This window comes from Macrobrachium nipponense, chromosome 18 (genome assembly GCF_015104395.2).
Source record: "Macrobrachium nipponense isolate FS-2020 chromosome 18, ASM1510439v2, whole genome shotgun sequence".
NCBI lineage: Eukaryota > Metazoa > Arthropoda > Malacostraca > Decapoda > Palaemonidae > Macrobrachium > Macrobrachium nipponense.
In genome coordinates, this window is record NC_087211.1 from 74,922,876 (window position 1) to 74,947,016 (window position 24,141).

The following is a 24,141-nucleotide window of genomic DNA, read 5'->3' on the forward strand; positions in this document are numbered from 1 at the left end:
AAGACTTTTGTTCACCACCTCCCTCTGAAATGTCTTCTGTTGTTGGACAATGCCCCTGCTCACCCTCCTGGCCTCGAGGAAGATATCCTAGTGGAGTATTCTTTCATCAAGGTTCTATATCTTCCGCCTAACACCACCTCTCTCTCCTCCAACCCACGGACCAACAAGTGATATCGAACTTCAAGAAGCTGTATACAAAACATCTTTTCAAGAGATGTTTCAACATCACCGATACCACAAACCTCACCTTGCGTGAATTTTGGAAGGAGCATTTCGATGTTATCATATGCATCCGACTCATCGATCAAGCTTGGCAGGAGGTTTCAAGGCGAACCTTGAATTCCTCATGGAGGAAACTCTGGCCTGATGCCGTATCCGCCCAAGACTTCGAAGGATTAAACATGGGCGAAGCTGATGCAGATTTAGAAACAGTTGACGATCCTAAAACTGTTCCGCAACCAGATCTGGATGAGATCGTTGCACTCAGCAAGTCCATGGGGCTGGTCGTTGATGAGGACATCAATGACCTTCTCGAGGAGCACCAAAGGAGCTTACGACGGATGACCTGAAGGAGTTGGAGGCCATGCAACATAACATCATTCAAGGAGAGTTCTCTAGCAGCGGCGAGAAGGAGGACGACCCTATGACAACGGCAGAAATTAAGGATGTTCTAGCTGCTTTTCATGAAGTGCAATCATTTGTAGAAAAGAGACACCCTGAAAAGGCTTACACAGGTTGTATACTTGCACAGTTCGATGACGTTTGCCTGAGTCGTTTCAGGAACATTTTGAAAAGCAGGCAGAAGCAATCTTCCTTGGATAGTTATTTTTTAAAGAGCCCTTTAGTAGTAGTAAGCAAACAGGAAGCTCCAATTGATATAAAAAACAAAGTTGAAAGTGGTGAAGAAATTGAAATTTTGTAAAAATAAAAAATTTAAAAATCTGAAAAAGGAAAAAAAAAATTTTTATTTTAAGTTTTTTGTAAAGTTAAGTTTAAATGTTTTCTGCCATTTGTTAATGTGTTTCGTAAAGTTTAGTGTTCATGTTTTATGCCATTTGTCCTTCTCTGTCGCCACTTTCGGAGATCGCCTCACTCGAAAGGTAAGGTTCCACCTTTTACTACATGTGTACGTACATGCACATACAGTATTTCTTGTACCAAGTATACTAATACACTTTATTTACAGGTACGTACTACAATAAAGGTTATGTTAGGTATTGAATGGTCCAAATTGTTGTAATTCATTGTTTATTGGTCAATTTAGCTTTATTATAAAATTTACTGAGTGTTTTTGTAGGGCTTGGAACGAATTAGGCAATTTACATGTACAACCTAGTTCGAGATACGTAAAAATCAGGTTACAAAGGGCGCTTCGGAACGGACTAATTTCGTATCCTGAGAAACTACTGTACTTTATATGAAATTCTGGCAACTATATTTTGACTTTTGTATTTAAATAATGCAAAATGACACTCTGACAGACTAGAGGCAAGATGCCGGCATCTCTGGTGATCTCGGTTACTTATTACTGTATGAATATAATCGATCAGTAATTGATTATCAACTACTTTATATGAAATTCTGAGGTCTAAAATTGCATGAATAACATTAGCATTTCCCTAACATAATGCATTTGTGTTACATGTTTGTATTAATGTAACAAAAATGATATTGTTATGTTACAATAAAGTTTCATACATACTTACCTGGCAGATATATACATAGCTAAGACTCCGTCGTTCCCGACAGAAATTCAAATTTCGCTGTCCACTCGCTACAGGTAGGGTCAGGTGATCTACCGGCCTGCCCTGGGCGGCAGGACTAGGAACCATCCCCGTTTTCTATCATATTTTCTCTCTTCCACCTGTCTCCTGCGGGGAGGCTGGGTGGGCCTTTAATTGTATATATCTGCCAGGTAAGTATGTATGAAACTTTATTTGTAACATAACATATCATTTTCCTACCATCAACTTACCTGTCAGATATATACATAGCTGATTGGCACCTTTCGGTGGAGGGTAAGAGACAGCTACTAATAATGGCAAGATAGACAGGTAAACAACATATGTTGTAGGTATAAATAAAACCTTGGTTCCTACCTGATAGGTTGTAGACTTCGTGGGTGTTTGCCCAGTAGTCTGCATCACCTCAAGAAACTTTAGCGAGATATATGATCTATGGCCAAGAGTTCTTGTGGGTCTGCCGATGGGGTCTTATCCGCTTACTCGGCAGAGCCTAAAAGGACTTTGTCAATGGGTGCTGATCCACTTATATGACAATACACCTTATGAAGGAGCACACAACCAATCCCGACCACCTGATCCTAACCATATGTTAGAACTAAGGATTGTTCCGAGTTATCCCCGAACTCGTCACAACAACCGTAACTCAAAACCACTACGCACACATACATGATTTCAAAAAAAAAAAAAAAAAAAAAAAAATTATACTCATCTGATTAGATATGACAAGATTCTCTTACTGAACAACATAGACGGCCGCCCGCCGTGCTAAACCAGGTCCTACATTGTTCGAAAGAGACTCCAGAACCCATATCCAAAAAGAAGAAAAGTATATACATTTAAGGATTGGTGTCGGCTCCCGTACCAGAATCGTATACCGCCGATACGAAAGGACCTAGAGAAAAACACTTCTCATATGTCACACGAACGTCTTTCAAGTAATGAGATGCAAATACTGAGTTGCATCTCCAAAATGTCGTATCTATGATGTTTTTAAGCGACATATTCTTATGAAACGAGAGAGACGTCGCTACAGCTCTCACTTCATGAGCTTCAACTCTCAACAGTTGTAACTGTTCGTCAGAACAGACCTTATGAGCGTCTGTAATGACGTTCCTCACAAAGAATGCCATAGCGCATTCTTGGACATCAGTCTTGTGGGGTCTTTTACCGCGCACCCAAAGACCTTGTCTAGAGCCTCCCATCTGATGCTTTCTCTGAAGGTAGAACTTCAGAGCTCTTACAGGGCATAGAGACCTCTCTGCTTCTCTGCCTACGAGACTCGATATGCCTTTGACTTCGAATGACTTAGGCCAGGGATTCGTGGGATTCTCGTTTTTAGCTAAAAACAGGGTCTTAAACGAGCAAATAGCTGAGTCTCCCTTGAATCCTACTTTATCCTGCAGAGCATGTAATTCACTAATTCTCTTTGCCGTAGCTAAAGATAATAGGAATAGGCATTTTCTGGTGATGTCTCTAAACGATGCCAGATGAGGAGGTTCGAATCTTTCAGATGAAAGAAACTTGAGGACTACGTCTAGGTTCCAGTTCGGAGGGACCGGTTCCTTCGACTTTGAAGTCTCAAATGACCTTATGAGATCGTGAGATCTTTATTATCTGCAGATCTAATCCTCTATTCCTGAAGACAGCAGAGAGCATACTTCTGTATCCCTTTATTGTGGATACAGCTAGATGAGATTGTTCTCTCAGGAATAGAAGGAAATCAGCAATTTCCGCTATAGAGGTAGTGGAGGAGGACAACTTCTTGGATCTACACCACCTTCTAAAAACTTCCCACTTCGATTGATATACTTTCGAAGTGGAGGTTCTGCGTGCTCTCGCGATCGCGCTTGCCACTTTGCGAGAAAACCCTCTCGCTCTGACAAGTCTTTCGATAGTCGAAAGGCAGTCAGAGCGAGAGCGGGGAGGTTTTGATGGTACCTCTTGAAGTGTGGTTGTCTGAGAAGATCCGTCCTTCTTGGTAGGGATCTTGGAAAGTCTACGATCCACTCTACCACCTCCGAGAACCAATCTTGGGCCGGCCAAAAGGGGGCTATTAATGTCATCCTCGTCTCCTTTGACGCCACAAACTTTTTCATTACTAATCCCAGTATTTTGAATGGAGGAAAAGCATATACGTCTACTCGAGACCAATTTAGCAGGAAGGCGTCTACCATAAGGGCTCTTGGATCTTCCACGACCGAGTAAAAGACTGGCAGCCTTTTGGAAATGAATGTGGCCGAAGAGATCCACATGAGGTGTCCCCACAGCGACCAGAGATCTAGACACACTTCCTCGTGTAGGGTCCACTCTGTATGAAGGAACCTGGTTCCTCCTGCTGAGTCTGTCCGCCCTCACATTCTTTACTCCCTGTACGAACCTTGTCAGAAGGGAGATGTTCCTGTTGTCGACGGTCCAAAGCAAAAGGTTCTCTCGTCAGTTCGTAAAGGAACGAGGAGTGAGTCCCTCCCTGTTTCGAATGTAGGCAAGTGCGGTGGTGTTGTCCACGTTTACTTGCACTACTTTGTTCGACACCAAGAGGTTCTAGACTCTTCAAAGCCAGATGCACGGCGAAGAGCTCTTTGCAGTTTATGTGCCAAGTACACCTGTGGGGCTGGTTCCCAGTGCCTGGGACACTCTTCCCGAGGCCTAATGTCGCTCCCCAACCCCAACCTTTCTCCGACGCGTCGGAGTACAACACTAGGTCTGGGTTCTGTGTCCTTAGAGAGATCCCTTTGTTCTCTTCCAGAGGGGGCAACCACCATTCCAGGTGCGATCTTATCTCCACTGGAATGGGAAATACGTCCGAAAGTTGTCCAGTCTTCCAACTCCAAGACTTCTTGAGGAAGAATTGAAGCGGACGTAAATGAAGTCTTCCTAGTGGGAAGAACTGTTCGAGCGAGGAAAGGGTCCCTAGAAGGCTCAACCATTCCCTCGCCGACGTATGTTCCTTCCTTAAGAAGAGAGAGACTATCCGCAAACCTTTTGCGATTCTCTCTTGCGAAGGAAATACTCGAAAACCCCGAGAATCCATCCGAATCCCCAGATAGACTAAGTCCTGTCTGGGGGTCAGCTGAGACTTCTCGAGGTTCACGAGCAATCCCAACGCTTTGATCAAATCTAGAGTTAACTTTAGGTCCTCCAAGCACTCTCTCTGATCTGGCCCTGATGAGCCAGTCGTCCAGATACAGAGAGATATTTACTCCTTTGAGGTGAAGAAACCTCGCCACATTCTTCATCAGGCTTGTGAAAGACCTGAGGAGCTGTGGACAGGCCGAAACACAAGGCTCTGAACTGAAAGATCCTTCCCCCCGTCATGAAACGGAGGTACTTCTTCGATGAAGGGTGGATCGGGACGTGAAAGTAGGCGTCCTGGAGATCTAGAGACACCATCCAATCTCCTTGTCGTAATGACGCCAGGACTGAAGCAGAAGTCTCCATGGAGAACTTCTCCTTCTGAACAAATTTGTTCAGAGAGCTGACGTCCAGTACTGGTCTCCAGCCTCCCGAGGCTTTCGCAACCAGAAAAAGGCGATTGTAAAACCCCGGGGAGTTTTGATCCAGTACTAGTTCTATCGCTCTCTTGTCCCACATTTGTTCCACCATCGATCGAAGAGTATCCCTCAGCACAGGTCCTTGTACTTGGCTGTTAGTTCCCTTGGTATTGACGTTAGGGGAGGAGTGTTCAGGAAAGGGATACGATATCCCTTCCTTATGATAGCCAATGAAGACGCGTCTGCGTTTATAAGTGTCCAGGCCTCCACAAATCCCAGGAGCCTGGCACCTACTGGTGCTTGGAGGAGAGAAGCTTCATTTTCCCTTTTTAAAGGGACGAAAGGCAGACCTACCTCTCTTCTCCGGAGCCTTCCTTCTTGCGGGAGGTCTGGAGGTCGGACCACCTCGAAAGGGCTGAACCGATGTACTCGGTCCTTTCTTGTCAGATGTAGAAGCAGGCTTCTTCTTCCTTGCTGACTGTGTCAGAAGATCCTGAGTCGCCTTCTCAGTTAAAGAATGAGCAATGTCCTTCACTAACTGAGAAGGGAACAAAAAAGTCAGACAAAGGCGAATACAGTAGCGCTGCCTCTGAGCGTGGGAGACTGCCTTGGTTAAGAAGGAGGGCCCCTATACCGTCCTCTTCTTTAGAAGACCTGCTCCAAACAATGAGGAGATTTCAAAAGAGCCATCCTGTACCGCTTTGTCTATACAACACAATATGCATAAAAGGGCTTCAGGTTCGATTCCTTCCGAATCATGGGCTTTCTTGGACATCACCCCAAGGGACCAATCTAAGAAGTTGAAAACTTCCAATACATGAAAGAGTCCCTTAAGGAGATGGTCCAGTTCAGAAATGCCCACGTAATTCGTGCCGAATTGAGACCTTGTCGACGTGAAGCGTCAACTAAGGTCGAAAAGTCTGCTTCCGACGTAGACGGGAGAGCAATACCCATATTCTCTCCCGTCTGATACCAAATGCCTCTTTTTACCAGCTAATCTCGCTGGAGGCATGCAGAAGACCGCTTCTTACCAAGTCTTTCTTAGACTTCATCCACCGAGCTAAGGATTGTAGAGCCCTCTTCATAGAAATGGTGGGCTTCATTTTGAGAAAAGACGAAGGCTTCTTCGTCTTAGCACTCGAAAACAGAGAGCGCGGAGAAGGAGGAGCGGCAGGAGTCAACTCGTCTCCATACTCCTCAAGAAGCAAGGCAGTCAAAACCTTATAGTTCGACATTCCATTCCTTCTTTCCTTGATAGTTCAATCATCCGAGTTTCCTTCCAAACTCGCGGGATCTAAATGAGTCTCCGCTCCCCTTTCTGTACGTTCCTCTTCTGGAGGAGACAAACTCCTAATAGGAGAGGGGCTAAGGGAATGATAATCTTTCCTCTTTCCCGCTTTAATAGCCTTGGAAGGCGCCAAAAGTTCAGGCTTCTCTTGATAATTAGAAGACGCTTCCCGCTTGGATGACGCTTCTCGTTCGCCAAGCGTCCTGGCTGACGTCTCTCGCTTACCTGGCTGCTGACGTCTTGATGACGCCTCGCACCTGGAAGACGCTCCGCTCTCCAAAGGCGTCCTACTTGGCGTCAAAATATTGGTCGGAGCTTCACGTCTACCAACAGTTTTCAATGACGCTTCATGTCTAAAAGACGTCTTACGTCTCTCTGGCGTTACGAAACTTTCGTAAGCAACCGTTCTCGCTCTTGAACCCGAAGCTTCTGTAAGATGTTTAGAAGCTTCACGTCTGCATGACGCTTCTCGTTTAGCAGGGGAGAGAGGACGAGACTTCTTGATTGGCAGCGCAACGTCCTTCCTACGAGGCGCTAAAAACTCCACTAGAGAGGTCAGTTGCTCTTGAACTGCCATAATAATTCTCCTTGACGCTTCTCCCACGTCCACTGCATGACGCCTTTCGTCATCACTCGGGGGAGAAGTAGGAAAGGGTACTTCTGCGTACTCGTCGGGTGACGCTGACGCCACCTTCGCCTTCTTAATAGAAGAGGGAGCGTCATCTGAGAAACGCTCTGGGCTCGAATCTATTTCGGGTTCTTTCATATGACGCTTCAGAGGTCTCGACAAGTTCGACTCCTTCCACCCTCGTTTAGGTGAGGGAGAGGGAGAGGACGAGAAACACTCACGAAGGACGCTTTTTCTATAGCGCCCTTGAGCAGCCTGCCACGAAGCAGAGCTAGCTGAAGGGACGTCTGACCGTTGGGGATTCCCCACGACCTCCTTAAGGCTTTCGACTTTCCTTCTCCTCTGGGCATGGGAGCTTGGAAGAGGTCTAGGCCTGGGAGCGTCGCAGGGACGATCAAACGCCCCCTCCACAACACTGGGAGAACTCACTTCACTAGCCTTACCTTGTAAGTCCACCATCTTGGACTTCATGTCTCTAATCGTAGCTTTCAGATTGGCGATTTCCGAGGCCGATTCCGAAAGTACACTTTGTGAATGAGATACATAGGGAGAATCTAAATCAGTAGGATTAGAATTATCAGTAAAAGGCTCAATAGGCCTTGAACTCACACCTTTCAGACGTCTAACCCTATCCCTCTCTAACTTCTTCAAATAAGAAGTCAAAGTCTTCCACTCTTCTGCATTTAATCCCTCGCATTCCTTACAAGTATTATTAGCAGAACACTGAAACCCCCTACATTTACGGCATACAGTGTGAGGATCAACCGAAGCTTTCGGTATCCTCACCCTGCAGCCTACATTCACACACATTCTCACACTCACATTTGAATCAGACATACTGAGAAAAATCCAAAAAAGCAATTCCAAAAACAGTCCACAGTAGCGAATGCCAAAACACGATCCAGATACGTCACCAAAAAGCCGAGAAACGATGATCAAAGGATGAAATATGAATCTAAGTCAGGAGGTAATAGCAACAATGTTGATACCACCGGCGACAGAGAAAATATGATAGAAAACGGGGATGGTTCCTAGTCCTGCCGCCCAGGGCAGGCCGGTAGATCACCTGACCTACCTGTAGCGAGTGGCGCAAAATTTGAATTTCTGTCGGGAACGACGGAGTCTTAGCTATGTATATATCTGACAGGTAAGTTGATTGTATGAAAATTCAACTCCAAAATTTAAATTACTGTGCTCTTATTCTCTACTTAGTGATAAAGGAACATAATTAATAAGTAGTTTTAATTAAAAGAAAAAAACATTTACAAATAACCGATTACTCAAAAAGAAAACATAAGTAGAATTATCAGGAATTCAAAGTGTAATCGAATTCAATAACAGATTACGCACCCCACCAACTGACTCGAATGGGCCAAGTTACAATCCGCCAAGCAAGCTGGAGGTTAGGATCGAACGTTCACAACTGTATGACACCAGGAAAATATCTCCGCACGACGAGACCATGACAGGCTTCTCTATAACGTAACAATGTACCGCCAAACCAAACACCCAGTAGTTAATTAATATTCAACTGACAGGAACGTATCCACCTATAGGCTTCTCTCACAGCCAAACAATAATACCATTCTTTCCTGAAAGTGATGAGTATTGCAGGCACGGTAAAGAAAACAAAATATGTTGCCCTAATTGCATACATTTGGCCTAAAAGATCTTAACATTCACAAACTAACTTCAAGGTAATTATATTTACCAGCAGTTGTGACCAGTCTATGATCAGTAAACAAAATCCCAATAGCAAAATATCACCTAATGGAATAATGCAACATTCAAATTTTACTTTAAGGCAATCATTAACGGGTGACTTGCATGTAGCCTAATCCCGGTAAGTAAATAAATGCAAGTCTTGGGATAAAAGAATGGATGACATTCGAGAATCACTTCAAAGGTAATCATTTACCCTTAGTGTAAAAGGATTGCTCTAATATAACTATTTGCCAGTATTTTGCTATAGCTTACACATATGGTGGCATGGTCGTGGAGACTCGAAAGAAGCCATAACCCAAATACACACACCACACACTGAAGGAACAGAACACTGGCAAAAAACAACTGGCTTGGTAGGAAAGCAAAGCGTAAAATTCTACTCTCCAAGGCATTTAGGAAAAAAAGACTGAACTTCACAGGATTGTGCATGGTCACTGACCAGCTTTTACCTTGTACATGCAGCATTGCCAGTCTTTGCTTACAATCTCTGATTGTGTTAACAAGTTTACCAGCTGCGCTTGGAAAATATCCTATTGTTACGACCAAAGGTTTGTTCCACATATGAACAACAAAAGTTTGGCCAACAGGAATGACTTAACATCAAGGTTATATAAGGGAGTTCTTAACCGACGACTTACACGTAGCCTAAGCCCGACAAGTAAAAAGATATATGCAAAAGTATTTGGTCCACTTGAATACAGGTAGTCCCCGGTCATAGGCGGGGTTTCCATTCCTGGGGGCATGCCAATAAGTGAAAACCGCCATTAACCAAAACAGTGATTCGGTAACTGGAACTCATCCGGCGCCATAAATTGCCAATTTTATGGCGCTAGACAATCGCCATGAAACCAGATTGCCGATAACCAGGGACTGCCTGTAGTGATACATTTAAGAACAAGTACTTAAAAGGCCATTATTATTCCCCAAGAATGCAAGTATCTGACTTCTTGGTAATCTGAACAAAATAAACAAAAGCAAGACTCATCCTGCTCGAAGGCCATGAATGCATTCTGATGGTTGTAACACTACCAAAATCTAGTGATGAAACCGGAAAATAAGAACAAGCTGTTGTGATCATTCAACGTTTCATCAAGAGCAGCAGAAAACACAATGACGTGATTAACCAAGTCGTTCCTAGTACTGCCATTGGGGGACAGCACTGTATACTTACACTGACCCATCGAAGCACTACTCGCAAAATTTGAATTTAGGCTGCCGTCAAGTAGCAACTCTTAGCAATATCATTACTAGGTAAGACACATACAAACTTAAGAATGCAAAATTCAAATCCTTCATTAATCTTCCAACAAGCCTTAAAAAAAAAAATAAAAAAATAACAAAAATAAAAAAAACGACAGAATCCTTAGTTTACATTCATGAATGATCACAATAACAACCACACCAGTCAAGGATATTACTTACAGGCTGGTAACTTGATGGCCCGGCAAATGACGGATGTGAAAAAACTTTGTACTACTAGACAATGTTCCAGACGCCGCCGCCTGTAGGAACTCTGGTAAATCATTGTTGACGGCACCACTAGAGTTATCACCTTCCTCTTTGTAACCATCAGCATTGACATTGTACTCTTGGCCATCAGGGTCAGGCCCTTCATCTTCCATTTCAACCTTAACGAGTGTTTCATCGGATGAATACTGATCATTGCCTGAAGGCTGAGGTGCTTGAGATGTAGAGTGGGAGGACGCAGAGGGCTCCGCAGGTGATGAAAGAGGACGGTTAGAATGTTCTTCAGATGAAGAGTCTTGAGTTCTGTGCGGGGATGGGCTCAGCCGCTGGTTTATAGGGCTCTTTGGTCTAGAAGGGGGAGGAGGAGTAGGTAACATACTGGGGGGCGGTCTAACATCCTCCCTACCATCCTCACTTTCGTCTCTACGTTTTCTTTTCGAGGGGGGACTACCACAACCACCATCTCTACGACTAGGAGCACCAACACTACCCTTTTTAGATGGGGGTTCATCATCAGGTACGGCAAGTCCTTTTATTCTAAGGTTTTCTGCAGCCTTTATTAAAGACGCTAAGTCACTCTGTCTCACATTCACTTCACCAAGGTACATATAGTCTAGCAAGGCCTCTAGTTCCCCACTTTTGATGTCTTTCAACACTATGACTGGGCTCTTGCAAGCAGTTTTCTCAAACATGGCACAGAAATAATCACTACAAGTAGACAACACCAACTTGTGTACCACTGTAAGAAAACTTTGCCCGATCGCAGGCAATTGTTACATCAGTATATGATTGCTGAAAGAAAATTAAGAAAAAATCAAGAAAATGGGCAACAAGTCCTTTAACAAAAAAAAAATTACTTAATGCACTCAAAAAAGAAACTGCAGATATACTTTATACACCTTCCAATTAACAGGTGTTTCCTGGTCTTCAGGCTTTAAAATACAAAAAAAAAATATATATATATGAGTGTAAAATACATCTTGATATGAATCTTTTTCCTCTCAATAGTACACAAATTCTTGACTCTTTGAACTTGAGAATTTTTGACAAAATGTTGTGATATGTAATTTTAAGAAGTACACACTTGAATATGGATATTTTGTTTTCACCTAATTTGCTTAACATTGTATGTAATACAAGCTCCAACTCTACGATGAACAATTTAAAAATTCATTGACAGAAGACTTACCTTGTCCCTGAGAACTCCCAAAATGTGCAGAAAAGTGGAGCGATGATTGTTCCACTTCAAGGACAGTAGCTCCTCCATGTTTGCTAAAATGATGGGGAAAAATAAATCTAAGTCGAGCATAATATGAGCAAAGAACAGTTTAGCTAATGCTCTAATTTACAATAAATTAGAACCAAAGCAAAAAATTGCCAATAAATTCTTAAAATTCAATTAAATAAAAAGATTAAGTGATCTGGTGAGGTAAATGTTAAGGGCACAAGTGCAGTGGTTCCAGCTGCACCTTAACATGTTATGGTAAACAAAAGGATAATGAATGGTTAGCCTTTCTTAGGCAGACTACTGGGCTACCAAAGGCAAGAGTACTTCACCAAATGTCTGAGAAGTTTTAAAAATTCAAAATTCCGCTGCTGCTAACCATTACGGTCATCAGCCGTCAGAAACAACTGATTTTCTATGCTGGGTAGTTTCCTCTCTACCCCGGTAAGTGAGTGGTCGCCTAGCCAAACAAAACGGCAGTACCATGAATTTTCAAAATTCTAGCTGCAACGGATAAGGAAACTATAGCTATTTTATTACTTGATTGATAAATTGCCTTAAATTATCATACTAAAACGAAATTCATATAATTTCAAACAAAAATACATTCCAAAACAGTTCATTGACAACTTGACAGTTCAAACAAAAATATACCTCAAACTATCATCCCAGAATACTCTTAGTATTATTTTCTGTCATGTTGCCAAATTAAGTGTACCAGCATAAAACTGTTGTTCTTAAATATCCCCTATTATTCACACACATTTTCTTTGGCCTAAAGCATCATTCTGCTTATACTGTAATGCACAAGGCATACATTTTACGTATAAAGCATTGACATTTTCCTGTGATATAAGATATGACATGAAGATGATTTGGAAATCCCATTTACTGTACAGATATGTGTTTTGCTATTATAGAGAGCATATCTAAAATATATGGGTGGTTTAGAACGATGGGACACGCCCTTCCAAGAGAATGCTATGCTTGTATGTAATGTTGGTATTTTCGTAATCACATACAAATACATTTACGATAAAAAAAAAGATGTTTACACAACAATAAGTTCTTGTTTACATTGTTTTGTGGTAAGTTCTCACCATCCCCCAAAAACAAAGTTAAAAATTCTTGTGCCATCATTTTCGAACCAAAAAATTTGTGACATCTCTCTTTCATATACTTTTAACCCTTTAACGGCAACTGGAAGTATTAAACGTCGATATAAATTGTCTGTTGGGTGCCGATTGGACATATGGTACGTCGATATACTGTGGAAAAAAAAAAAAATTTAATTTGTGGAAAAATAGTTATAGGCCTACTAGGTGAAAACTTTTGAATCACGCGCCTTGGGGGATGCTGGGAGCTCACAGATCAAGGCGTTGTTTTGTTTACAAACGTTACGCAGGCGCGCAAGCGCGAATTTCTTTCTTATCGCACTAAAAAGTATCAGCGACACATCTCGGAAATTATTTCGTCACTTTGACATAATTTTTGCACCATCTTAAATTAGTATTATATATGAAAATGTGCGCAATTTTATGTAGAATACAACAAAAACAACTCATGGTTGTAGCTTTTATCAGTTTTGAAATATTTTCATATAAATAACGATAAGTGCCTAAATTTCAACCTTCGGTCAACTTTGACTATCAAAATGGTCGAAAAACGCAATTGTAAGCTAAAACTCTTATATTCTAGAAATATTCAATCATTTACCTTCATTTTGCAATAAATTGGAAGTCTCTAGCACAATATTTTGATTTATGGTGAATTTATGAAAAAAACTTTTCCTTTACGTCCGCGCAGTAACTCTTCCGAAAAAATAATACATTTTTTCGTCGGATTGTTGTAATGTTTGCACCATTTTAAATTAGCCGTTACAAAAAGTTTAATATAAGGAAATGTGCGCAATTTCATGTAGAATACAACTAAAAACCACCCATGGTTGTAGCTTTTATCAGTTTTGAAATATTTTCATATAAATAACGATAAGTGCCAACATATCAACCTTCGGTCAACTTTCACTCGACCGAAATGGTCAAAAAACGCAATTGTAAGCTAAAACTCTTACATTCTAGTAAATTCAATCATTTACCTTTATTTTCCAACAAACTGGAAGTCTCTAGCACAATATTTCAATTTATGGTGATTTTTTGAAAACCGCTTTTTTTAACGTCTGCGCGTTACGAATTCATGCATCATTTTGTGATAATATTTTCCCTGTGTTGCCTTGATCGTTTTACAATGTGTTATATACCAAAATGATCGCAATTTTGTGTACAATACAACAGGAAAAAATTAACTCGTTAGCTTTAACCGTTTTGCTCGGAGCGCGATTTGTATACAATTATATACTATTAAATTTTTTCGCTGTCATATATCCCAATATTTATGATATTTTTTTTTAATTTCTGATGGTTGCATACTAAATTTCAGGCAATGACAAAAAAGGAGTCAAAAATAAACTCTTAATCTTGAAAACTAAGCGTGCTGTGATTTTATGAAAAAAAAAAAAAAAAAAAAAAAATTTCCGCTTCGGCACTCACTTGCGAACGGCACCGGCATACGGGAGAAGATTTTTAATATACCACTTAGGAGTTTAAGGGTTAAGATCATCAATAATAAATAGTGGGACAATTAAGACCATACGTTCACTAACACCGCAAAAATAAGCATTATCAAAATCATTGTAATCCTATGTACAAATTTTAAAGATAGGCAAGTCTATTTCATCGTAGAGATCTTGTGATTTACTGTTACTAAGTCGTCATCAGTTTGCAGTCGTATACATTAACAGTTCTGTTTTTCTGTAATCGCGGTTAACTGATTTCTTTCGTGAAAAATAATAGATTCATAGTCAATTACTAACTACAGTGGTACCTCGAGATACGAAAGGCTCAACTTACGAAAAACTCGAGATACGAAAGCTAACACAAAAATTTAACGGCTCTACACACAAAAAGTTTTCAAGATACGAAAAGTTTCTGTAAAGTCCGAGATTCGCCCGAACCACCGATAACAATTTTGAAACTCGCACTCCGCCAACTGAGTAGACTCGCCACCATCCTCCTGCTCTCCCATTGGTTCCTGATGCTAGTCACCGCCATGAGATCCTTCTCTCCTATTGGTCAGCATCCCTCCCATGATGCATCTTCGTAGCGGAGTGCTTCTTCGGCCACTCGGTACCAGCATCGTTATCGTACGCACGCGGTATTCGTTCGGTCTAACGATTTCGTTTATTAACGTAAATTCGTTAAGTGATTTTGTTGTAGTATACGTACTGTATCGTGGTGTGAAAACTTTACTTATACGTAAATTACGTACAGTATAACGTAGTCATGGGTCCCAAGAAAGTTAAAATTCACAAAAAGAAGCGAATACTCTCTTTGGAGACAAAGATGGAGATTATCAAGAAGTATGAAGCTGGTCTGCGATCGAGTGTGACCGCCAAGGAATACGGCCGAAATCTGTCGACAATAGGCACCATCCTTAAGCAGAAGGATGTCGTCAAAGCAGCTACACTTTCCAAGAGCATCACTATTTTGTCCAGCAAGAGGACCCACATGCACGACGAGATGGAACGGCTGCTTCTTGTCTGGATAAAAGACAGAGAAATCACTGGCGATACGACAACTGAGACGCAATCTCCCACAAGGCCAGCGCTATTTTCGGCGACTTGATTGCCCAGGCCGAAGATGACGGAGAAGGGACATCAACGCCAACCCCAGAGTTCAAGGCTTCGCATGGGTGGTTTGACAAATTCCGTAAACGGACTGGTATCCACTCAGTGGTGCAGTATGGGGAGGCTGCCAGCTCGGACACGAAAGCGGCCGAAGCCTTTAAAAAGACGTTCGAGATGATGACCAAGGAAGGCTACAGTTCTCAGCAAGTCATCAACTGTGATGAGACACGCGTTTCTTTTTTTTGGAAAAAAATGCCTCGTCGGACGTACATCACGGAGGAAGAGAAGCAGCTACCCGGTCATAAGCCTATAAAAGACAGGCTTACGCTCGCACTTTGTTCAAACGCCAGTGGGGATAGCAAGGTGAAGCCCCTACTGGTGTATCATTCCGAGACTCCTCGAGCCTTCAAGGCCCACAAACTGCTTAAGGAGAAGCTTCCAGTGATGTGGAGGGCTAATGCAAAAGCCTGGGTAACAAGGGAATGGGTAAATCTGTGTTTCGGCCCGACAGTGAAGAAATTCTTGGAAGAGAAGCGCCTCCCTCTGAAATGTCTGCTGGTGTTGGACAATGCCCCTCCCCACCCTCCTGGCCTCGAGGAAGATATCCTAGCGGAGTATTCCTTCATCAAGATTCTTCATCTTCCGCCTAAAACCACCCCTCTCCTCCAGCCCATGGACCAGCAAGTGATATCGAACTTTAAGAAGCTGTATACAAAACATCTTTTCAAGAGATGTTTCGACATCACCAATACCACAAACCTCACCTTGCGTGAATTTTGGAAGGAGCATTTCGACATCATCATATGCATCCGACTCATCGACCAAACTTGGCAGGAGGTTTCGAGGCGAACCTTGAATTCCTCGTGGAGGAAACTCTGGCCTGATGCCGTATCCGCCCAAGACTTCGAGGGATTCGACGTGGGCGAAGCTGCAGATTCAGAAACAGTTGACAATCCTGAAACTGTTTTGGAACCAGATCTTGACGAGATCGTTGCACTTGGCAAGTCCATGGGGCTGGTCGTCGACGAGGACGACGACAACGACCTTCTCAAGGACCACCAAGAGGAGCTTACGACGGATGACCTGAAGGAGTTGGAGGCCATGCAACATAACGTCGTTCAAGAGGAGTTCTCTAGCAGCGGCGAGGAGGAGGAGGACAACCCTATGATAACGGCAGAAATTAAGGATGTTCTAGCCGCTTTTCAATAAGTGCAATCGTTTGTAGGAGGAAAAAAAAAAAAAACACCGAAAAGGCTCACACGTCGTAAGCTTGCGCAGTTCGATGACGTTTGCCTAAGTCGTTTCCGGAACATTGTGAAAAGCAGGCAGAAGCAATCTCCCTTGGATAGTTATTTTTTAAAGAGGCCTTTAGTATTAGCAGAGTAAGTAAAAACGAAGAACCAAGTGATACTCAAAAAAAAAAAAAAAAAAAAGTTGAAAGTGGGATGAAGTTGAAATTTTGTTTAAAAAAAAAAACTACGTAAAGTATAAAAGTAAAAAAAAAATTGAAAATAAAAAAAGACAAATTTTTTTTTTAGTTTTTTATAAAGTTTAGTGTTACAGGTTTGTTAATGTGTTTTGTAAATTTTAGTTTAGTTTTCCTTACATTTATTTGTGTTTCGTAAAGTTAAGTGTACGTACGTACGTATCTGCCGTTTCTCCTCCTCTGTCGCCACTTTCGGAGATAGCCTCACTCGAAAGGTCAGCTTCCACATTTTACTACATACGTACAGTATTTCTTGTATACCATGTACACTAATACACTTTATTTACAGGTAATTAGCAGTACGTTATTAATTTAGGTATTGAATGGCCCAAATTGTTGTAGTATTTCATTGTTTTATAGGTTCATATTTAGCTTTATTATGAAATTTACTGGGGTGTTTTTTGGAGGGCTTGGAACGGATTAGCCATTTTACATAAAAATGTGTAAAATGTATGAATAACATTAGCATTTCATATATTTAGACACGTATGCAATTTAGAATAACAAAAATGTATGTGTATTATAAGATTAAAAAATTATATCAAACAGTAATTTTAGCAATAATATTTAAGCAAACATGCAGACTTGATCAATCTGATGCATAATGCTTGATATAAGGTAGTGTGTGAAACGATGGTAGCTGAAGTATAATACATTTTATCCGTTTGTTAATAGATACTGTAAATCTGACTCTAATATTGTAGAACAATGTGGTTTCATTCTCTAGTAATGGAAAAAAATTTAATGAGTTACTATTTACAAATTATCGAATGTTCAAATAGAAATTGGTATACGTACTAGCATTTTCAGGAAGTAATCAAAGTAGCACCAACCACTACCGGCGGCCAGGGGTTAACAGCACAATCGCTTAGCGGCGAATGGTTTTTACGGCTGTCATCATAAATATTCATTAAAAAAAAAAAAAGAAAAAAGAAAGGTATTTTAACATTTTTACAGCAAAATTTTTGGTTAACAGCGCCGGTAGCGCCATTATGTCTGAGTACATACATTTGTAGAAATATCGTTCAGACCATAAAGGTTATGCCAATGGTATTAAAAAATTTTATTGAGTTATTACAGAGGGAGGGTAAAGTATATGCCTCTGACGCTGTTCTATGCCGAAAATATAGTTAAATAAGTGCAAGTTTAGCTATGGATGTGTCAATTTATAAATGTTCATGCTTTTATGTTTAACATGTGTATGAAAATGTAATATGTATGGGGTATTTTTACTTCTGCATGGAAATATGATACAAAGGCAGCTGTTGAAACTGCCCTTCCCATTATCAAATAAGATGTTTTTTCATGTTCGTTCTTGTAAGCCACCGCCTGCCGCTTTTCTGAAAATATAGTTCAAATAAGTGCAAATTTAGCGATCAATGTGTCGATTTTATGAATATTCATGCTTTTATGTTTAAGATGTGTATGAAAATATATTACGCATAGAGCATTTTTGTTTCTGCACAGAAATATGATACAAAGGCAGCTTTTGAAACATGCCCTTCGTTACCAAATAGGATGTTTTTTCATGTTCGTTCTTGTAAGCCGCTGCCTGCCGCTCTTCCAAAAATATAGTTACAAAAAGTGCAAATTTAGCCATCAATGTATCGATTTTATAAATGCTCATGCTTTTGTTAAAAATGTGTATGAAAATGATATTGTAATGATACAATTAAGTTTGTTCATACTTACCTGGCAGATATATATATTTGCTGTATTTTTCCGAATCCCGACAGAAATTTAAACACTTACGACACAGCAGTGAGGGAGTCAGGTGGTTAGTACCCATTCCCGCCGCTGGGAGGCGGGTATCAGGAATCATTCCCATTTTCTATTCATAATTTTTTATTTCCACTGTCTCCTGAGGGGAGGTGGGTGGGTACTTGATTATATATATCTGCCAGGTAAGTATGAACAAACTTAATTGTATCATTACAATATCAAATTTTGTTCATGAAAACTTACCTGTCAGATATATATATAGCTGAATCCCACCTTTGGTGGTGGGAGTAGACAGAATAGAAGATTTTAGGAAACATATATATGCAGATAATTGATATCTTGATTCCTTACCTGTTAGCATAGCTGACTTCGTGGTTACTGCCGCGTAAGTCTGCTTGTGCTACTAGAGTTGCCAGCGAGGTAGAGACCTATATAGCTGGTGCACTCCAGATGATGTCAACAGGGGCGAGAACCACGACGGTTGGACTAGGACCACTTGACCATACAAATGAGGGCAACGAAGTAAAAAACCAAACCACCTGGCGTAGCCTACCAAAAGTATCCCACATAGACTAAGCTAATGGAAGGGAGATCCGCCGCAGGCGGTCAACCCCACAACCATAACACAAGTTAAAAACTCCCCTAAACCATTAAAGGATAGGATGAGCCGCTACCTCCTTGCCCAAAAACAGTTGTCTGCAGCGACGTATGGTACGATGCGAGTAACAATTTTCGTATGTTGCTTTCACCTCCCGCAGGTAGTGTGAAGCGAACACCGAATTGCTTCGCCAATAAGTGGCGCCCAAAATGTCTTTGATTGCCATATTTTTGTGAAAAGCCACCGAAGTAGCAATAGCCCTCAACTCGTGGGCTTCACTTTCAGAAGCTCCATGTCACTTTCACTACACTTTTCATGGGCTTCCTTAACCGTACTTCTTAAGAAGAACGCAGTGCATTCTTCGACATCGGAAGATCTGGTTTTTTCACAGAGCACCACAAGTTCTCCGAAGAACCTCTGCATGCTCTGGTTCTCTGCAAATAAAACTTGAGAGCCCTGGAACAGGACCCCAACAGGACTCTCTCAGCTTCAGGTCCCACTAGCTCCGACAACCCCTTGATCTCGAACGTTCTCGGCCAAGGGTGGAAGGGTTTCTCGGGTTCTTTGCTAAGAACGTAGGACTTAAGGGAACAAACTGCACTAGATCCTTGAACCCAATATGCTTGCTTATGACTTGAATTTCGCTAACCCTCTTCGCCGTCGCCAGAGCGGTTAGGAAAATGGTCTTCTTAGTAAGATTCCTAAGCGAGGCTAAATGGAGCGGTTCAAATTGACTCGACATGAGAAACTTCAGTACCACGTCTAAGTTCCACGATGGTACTTTAGGTTGGAGAACTTTCACAGTCTCAAATGATCTAATGAGATCATGAATGTCTTTATCATTCGCTAAGTCGAGTCCTCTATGTCTGAAGACCACAGAAAGCACGCTTCTGTAGCCTTTAATCGTGGAACGGCTAGTTTCGCTTCTTTCCTAAGGTGAAGAAGGAAATCTGCTATCTGGCTCACAGAGGTTGAGGTGGAGGAAATGCCCTTCCTTCTGCACCAACTTCTAAAGACAGCCCACTTTGATTGGTAAACTGCGATTGAGGAGGGCCTCCTTGCGCGGTGGCAATCGCCGTTGCCACAGGTCTTGAAAAACCCCTCGCTCTGGCCAACTTCTTGATAGTCTGAACGCAGTCAGACTCAAGAGGCGGGGAGGTTTTTTTTGTGGTGGGGGACCTCTCGAAGTGGGGCTGTCTGAGTAGATCTTTCCTTAGGGGCAGAGTCCTCGGAAAGTCTACTAGGAAGGACATCACCTCCGTGAACCAGTCGGCCGCTGGCCAGAAGGGGGCGATGAGGTCATTCTCGCTCCTTCTGATGCAGCGAACTTCCTCATTACTTCCCCGAGGATTTTGAATGGGGGAAAAGCGTAAATGTCTAGTCCCGACCAATTCCACAGTAGGGCGTCTACTGCCACTGCTCCCAGGGTCCAGAACTGGGGAGCAATACAGCGGAAGTCTCTTCGTTCGGGAAGTTGCGAAAACGTCCACATGAGGACGTCCCCACAGCTTCCATAGCGCCTGGCATACTTCCTGATGAAGGGTCCATTCCGTCGGCAGAAGCTGTCCTTGCCGACTGAGAAGGTCCGCTCGCACGTTTTCCACGCCCTGACACAAAACCTTGTCAGAATCGTGACGTTTTGAGACTTCGCCCAAATCAGGATATTCCTCGCGATGACGAACAGAGAATGAGAGTGAGTTCCCCCCTGTTTCCTGAGGTATGCCAAGGCTGGTGGGTGTTGTCCGAGTTTATCTGAACCACTTTGCTGGAGACTTCCTCCTCGAAGAACCTTAGAGCGAGGTAAACCGCTGAGAGTTCTTTTAGGTTGATGTGCCAGGACACCTGTTCCCTCTCCAGGTGCCTGACACTTCTCCTCCCTCCCAGTGTTGCTCCCCAACCCGTGGAGGACGCGTCGGAGAACAACACTAGGTCGGGGTTCCGAAGCTTGAGCGAAAGTCCTTCCGCAAGCTTCTTTGGATCCAACCACCATTTGAGGTGCTTTTTCACTTCTTCCGTCAAAAACAAGACCTCTTCTAGATCCTGTTTGCGTGACCAATTGCTTGAGAGGAAGAACTGAAGTGGTCGGAGGTGCAACCTTCCCAGAGAAACAAACTTCTCCAGTGAGGAAATGGTCCCCCAGCAGACTCATCCATTCCCTCACCGAGCATGTTTCCTTCCCCTAGAAAGGCCGACACTTTGTCCAGGCATTGAAGTTGTCGCCCCTGGGATGGAAAAGCCCGAAAAGCCACTGAGTCCATCTGAATCCCCAGATAGACTAAGGATTGAGAAGGAGTCAGATGCGACTTCTCGAGATTCACCAGAAGTCCCAGGGACTTCGCTAACGACAGAGTCGTGTGAAGGTCCTTCAGACACCTGTCTTGCGAAGAGGATCCGAATAAGCCAGTCGTCTAGGTAGAGAGAGATCCTTATTTCCGCAAGATGGAGGCACCTCGCAACGTTCTTCATAAGAACGGTGAACACCATCGGCGCCGTGCTGAGACCGAAGCAGAGTGCCTGAATTGGAAAATCTTCCCTTTCAGGACAAACCGCAGGTATTTCCTTGATCGGGGATGGATGGGGACGTGAAAGTATGCGTCCTGAAGGTCCTTAACGAGACCATCCAATCCCCCGGTCTTAAAGCTGCAAGCACGGATTGAGGTGTCTCCATCTTGAACTTCTGCTTGGTAACGAAGCGATTTAGACTGCTGACATCCAGAACGGGGCGCCACCCCCCCTGACTGCTTCGGCACTAGGAACAGACGGTTGTAAAACCCCCCGGAGAACTCCGGTCGAAGACCTGTTCCACTGCCTGCTTCTCGATCATTTGATCTAGTAGATCGTGAAGCACTTTCTGCTTTTCTCCCTGATACGACGGAGACAAATCTTTGTGTCGAAGACCGCGGGGGTAACATCAGGAAAGGAATTCTGTACCCACCCCTTCTTGACGATGTCCCAGAGACAAGCGTCGGCACCTCTCTCTTCCCAAGCTTTCGCGAAATGTAGAAGCCTGGCTCCTACCGGTGTCTTGAGGACTTCCCTCTCACTTCTTGCTCTTGGAAGGAGGAGCGGGAGTCTTGCCTCTGAAGAGCCTCTTCCTCGAGGGGCTGGCTTCGAGGAAGAAGCGGATCGAAAGGGCTTCGACTTCTTCAAAGCAGAGGACCCAGAAGACGAAGAAGTAGCAAGGCCCTCCTAGAAGACTGTGCCAGAAGGTCTTGAAGTTGCTGTTCTCCTGGAGACTAGCAGCTATGTCCTTTACCATCGACTGGGGGAAGAGATGTTCTGAGAAAGGAGCGAAAAGAAGATCCGCTTTTTGCTGAAGCCTCCTTTTCTGGGGAGGGGCTGATCCTGTGAGCAGGAGAGTGGCGAGGGGACGCCTTCTTGCTACTCCCAGGAACCGCCGCTTCACGCACCTTAGAGCGACTGCGGCGCTCGAAAGAAACATCTAGGGAAGATTCCGCCTCCGAATAATCCTTACGCTTCTTCTGCGGAGGAAAAAGCAGCAAAACGCACTATCAGGCGACGAGCAAAGTTCCGGAGAACAACTTGGACGTGAAGCGTCCCGAACGCGAGCCGTCCTTTTCAGCGGACGTGATGCGGTGATGAGAGCTCCACCACCTGCGCGGGGAGGAAGCTTCAGAAGAAGAAAAGCACTCCTTGAGAAGACGTGCACGTCGCACGTCCTTGGCAGTCTGGGTATGTTCGTCAGAAGCTGCCGAAGGCACGCCAGATCGGTGGGGGTTCCTCGTAACCCTCCTTCGACTTTCGACATGCTCTCTCCCCGTAATCTGGGAGTCAAGCAGAGGTCTAGGTCTAGAGGCGGAATGAGGCCGATCTGACGCACCCTCCACTACACAAGGGGCACTTTCAATGCACTTCTCTTCACTTTTGCTCTCCAGAGCTAACACTTTTGATTCTAAGTTACGAATCGATTCAAGAATTAGCGATAATGTATTACCTTCTACCGACACTGTCTCAGGGGCCGGAGGCAACACTACAGGGGTAGGAGCATAATCTACAGAAGGAGGGTTAGCAACAGGAGGAATAATTTAAATCTTTGCCTACCTGAAACCACTCCTGGAGGAAGACCTCCTTAACCTATCTCGCTCAAGTTTCTTAAGATAGGTTTCATACGCCTTCCATTCCGATCTGTTAGTCTTTCACACTCCTTACAACGACTTTCAAACGTACATTCATTCCCCCTGCAAACTTTACAAACAGAATGTGGGTCTACTGAAGCTTTCAGTAGCCTACCTCTACATTCAGACATGGAACAAAATCTAGCGGTAGCAGAACTAGACCCTGAACATATTGACAAAGGAAAAATCAATAACCAAATCAAATCAAACCAAAAAGTCAACGTGGGGTGCCAAGCCACCGATCCAATTCAGATACCAAAGAAAAACCAAAAGGGATACTAAACAAGTAGCTAGTAAGTTTCCAAAATCTGGACGGAGGGCTGCAAACAGGTGTTTCCAGCACCGGCGACAGAAAAATTATGAATAGAAAATGGGAATGATTCCTGATACCCGCCTCCCAGCGGCAGGGAATGGGTACTAACCACCTGACTCCCACTGCCGTGTTGTCGTAAGTGTTTAAATTTCTGTCGGATTCGGAAAAATACAGCTATATATATATCTGACAGGTAAGTTTCATGAACAAAATATGTTACATATAGGGTATTTTCATTTTTGTACAGAAATATGATACAAATTAAGGCAGCTTTTGTAACTGCCCTCCACAGTATCAGAGAATGTTTTTTCATGTTCGTTCTTGTCCGCCGCTGTTCCGAAAAATGCATTTACAAAGACTTCATGAGTTTACATTTTAGCAATTTGGGAGCTAATTATAACTCATTTTTAATGAAAATTCTGCTATTTGTTATATTGAGTTCAGCTTTTTGTTATAGGTTTTCATGCATTTGTTTAAAATGTGTATGAAAAATGTATTACAGGGTAATTTTATTTTTTGTACATAAATGATACAGTGGCAGTACGCATGTCCATTTGAAGTCTTTGTAACAGCCATTCACATGATGAAGACAATAGGTTGTTCAGTTGTGCCCGAATAATATTTTAATTTATATC

At 42.8% G+C, this 24,141-nt stretch overlaps 1 pseudogene; it reads right to left on the bottom strand.

The window, feature by feature from the left end:
• Positions 1–24,141, bottom strand: part of LOC135197187 (protein jim lovell-like) — a 148,073-nt pseudogene that overhangs the window by 87,741 nt on the left and 36,191 nt on the right.